This window comes from Stegastes partitus, unplaced genomic scaffold, assembly GCF_000690725.1.
Source record: "Stegastes partitus isolate 25-593 unplaced genomic scaffold, Stegastes_partitus-1.0.2 Scaffold2143, whole genome shotgun sequence".
Classification (NCBI taxonomy): Eukaryota; Metazoa; Chordata; class Actinopteri; family Pomacentridae; genus Stegastes; species Stegastes partitus.
This window is the reverse complement of record NW_007579874.1, coordinates 54,743-57,869: the sequence shown is the minus strand read 5'-3', so window position 1 is coordinate 57,869 and position 3,127 is coordinate 54,743. Positions and strand designations below refer to the sequence as shown.

The 3,127-nt window shown below is 42.0% G+C and overlaps 1 long non-coding RNA gene across 1 annotated transcript in view; it reads left to right on the top strand.

The window, feature by feature from the left end:
* Nucleotides 1–1,008: 1,008 nt before the first annotated feature.
* The window catches only part of LOC103374100 (uncharacterized), a 10,877-nt gene continuing 8,758 nt past the window's right edge, over nt 1,009–3,127 (top strand). The window contains exon 1 of the long non-coding RNA XR_521108.1: nt 1,009–1,235. This is a non-coding gene — a long non-coding RNA (uncharacterized LOC103374100). The remainder of the gene's footprint in view (nt 1,236–3,127) is intronic.

The window sequence follows — 3,127 nt, the reverse complement described above, 5'->3', positions numbered from 1 at the left end:
ATTACAGCATAGTTACACAAAGGGTATTTAAAAACCTGTACCTTTGAGCGATACCCACTTCACTTGTGTTACCCAAACTGACGAGTCCTCGTATGAACTTCGGCTGACACGCATGATACATAACAGTGGATTTAGCCCCTTAATCTCTTACTCTGTAATCAAAATCAAACAAAACCAGAAGCTGTTTCATTGCTCACAGGATTTGGTTTTCGGTCCTGGCATGTGTGGCTGCATTACTCCAACATCACAACTTGTCGCTGTGTAACGTAGAGTAGTTTTACAGAGTCGTAGGTGAGCTGATATCCTTGAGCTAAAGTGAGATGAGACACAAAGATGAGTTTTAGAGGTTGCATAAATAACAGAGCAGGGACTTGAAAAGAAAAAAAAAGACTTGTGAAGTTAACGTGTACATCTCCTTCACCGAGAGCAGGTTGTTCCATCAGGTGAGACAAACCGCTAACCGGCGTTTTTTCTCCACATAGCCAGAATCGCTAAACTGCTAGAGCTGCTAAAGTTAACCACATGGGCTGTGAAATGAATTTGTCACCCCATTGTTTTGACTTTTCTGCCACTAGAAGTGAGAGGAATGTACCAAGCCAGCTCTGCTTTGTCAATTTACGACTGCTTCCAAACATATCGAATGTCTCCGCTGCGAGCTTCCCGCCTCAAATCTTTGTCAACGTGTATTTCTCCCCACATGGGGCTCGAAGGCATGTGACCTCAAAAACAACTTAGTCACTGAGCGAGCGCTTGTTATTGCACTGTCATGCGTTCCGCTGTGTTTTTCATTTCCCCGCAACACTGCTGAAAGTCGTATTGTTTCTGAAGCCGAGCTAAGCGGAGCTGACACGTCCCCCAACAACCCACAAGATAATGTCTGTATGAAATCAGTCGTTTAACTGTGCCGCTTATCAGCTCTCTGCATATGGAGCGGGTGGATGCACGAGGGACGGAGTGTATCTATGCAAGCATCTGTAGTCGACACATCTGCTGTAAATGATATGGGATTATGAGGAAACGGGAGCAATATGACGGGAGCATTGCTGAGTCACATCCCGTCTGTCCTCGTTAGGCTACTTCTCCAAATCAGTATTTCATCGCCAGAAAAGATCCACTACATTGACGCATTTGGAGTTGGCTAAAGACAAAAGAAAAAGTAGCAGCCTTCGTATCTAACCGACCTGTACAGATGGATTGAGGAGTGTGGAAGATCACTGCTAGTCCTGGTTGTTTCAGTAAGTTGCAAAGGATGAGCTCAATAAACTGGCTGGAAGTCTTCCCCAAGAAACTTTCTCTCAAGAAATCAAGCCGATTTGGTGCAAGCTCAAAAAGTGTAGTTCATTATTTACTTCATTACCTCCCTCTCCGTCTTCCGTGCTCTGTTTCCTCCTTTTTCACACTTTATTTGCTCCATTTGCGTTCCTGCTCCTTCCTTCCCTCAGCCCCTCCTTCACTTCTTGCTGTAAGCAGAGCTGTCAGAAGCGTTTGAAGTCATTTTTTCTCACCAGTCCTACATCGGGGATGCCTCGTGTGGAGTTCATAGCCTTAAATAAGAGCTCACTTCTTTATCAGCAGGGATAGCTACTGTGCCCTTTTCCCAATATAGCCCTTTATAATGCTCCTCTGAGCGACTTCCACGCCGTCTGGATTGAAGCACACGGTCTCATAAAAATGCATCTCGACTCGGGGCAGACACATTTTTCCTGACTTGTATTAGTCATTTTGTATCACTTATGTATCTCTAATGATGTGTTGAGGCGGGTGTTGCTGCAGGCTGTTTGTTCGGCAGCAGGCACTCTGTAGTATATCCTCCTGACACCCTTAATGCAATTATACTCCCATAGTACACAGACATAATAACATCTCAGACTAATGACCTCAACATCTGTGTCTGTGATAGCAGACACGTTATTACCTTTTGCATCCTCATAATTGACATTTCTGGCATTTTGTGAGGAACACAATTTAGTTGCTGATGTGAGGTTCATTGCCACAGCCATATGGTGAGAGCTTGAAATGTGACTATGCACAACAAATCAGTTTCCCTCATATCACAGGTCCAATGCTAGTGTACACAGCACTAAGTCTATCTGATGAAGACTTCCTGTCAGGTCAAGCCTGTCTTGCTTCTTGTGTCATCGACAGTAGCTTGATTTAAAATGCTTTCTCAGGGCTTAAGACTTAATCTGTTTAACCGTCGACGTTTACAGCTACTGGACAAGCCAGCATTTCTCTGTTATGGTGTGAGCTCGTAACACTGAACAAAAGGGTGTAAAGTTCCTCCTGAACACTTTTAATAAGGCATTTGTGTAGCACACTTAATGTTCAAGGGTAATCCGTAGTGCATTAAAGAAGGAAAAATAGCATAAAAATATGAAAATGGAAGATTTAAATATCAAATAAATAAAAGTACAGACAAGTTTACTGGCAAGTTTAAACCAGTACATTGTTCGTAACTTTCTCCTGAAGTTGTGATGACACACACACGCATCTGTAAACATAATGTCCAATAAAAGATGCAGCGATGAGGAAATTTAAATGAAAGACGTGCGTCAAACGATTCCATTATGTGAAAGCTCGCACTTTGTCAAATATATAACAGGAAATAATGAGGCTTTCAATAACCAACAAACCTGCTCCTAGAAGTCTTTTATTTTGTCTGTCAAGCTGGTAAACTCTTTCATTTCTCTTTATTTGATTAATATAAAAAAAAAAGTTAAAAATATCTGCAGACTTATGGATAATGAAAATAATTGTTGGGGAGTTTCCTTCAGGACATCTTCTCTCAAGTTAGATTGTCGTCAGTTAGAAAAGTATCTTGTGTCCGTATGTTGTTTGACGTTGAGTCGTCCCTCTATGGTTTGATTGGTTGGTTTGAACCAGACTGCCATTAAACTTTGAGCAGCCATTCGTGGTCCCCAGCAGAGAAATGCTCTCAACTTTATTGACCTTTTCTCATAATCCGTCACATTTGTGGTTTTTAGTAAGAAAACCTGGCGATTGTTCGATGGATTGCTGTGAAATTTGTCACAGATGTTCATAGTGGCCAGAGGACGAACCTCAACCAGCAAGTTGACGTGTTGGTTCACCTCCAGATCAGACTCTTGAACTTATGTAAAAAAAAAAA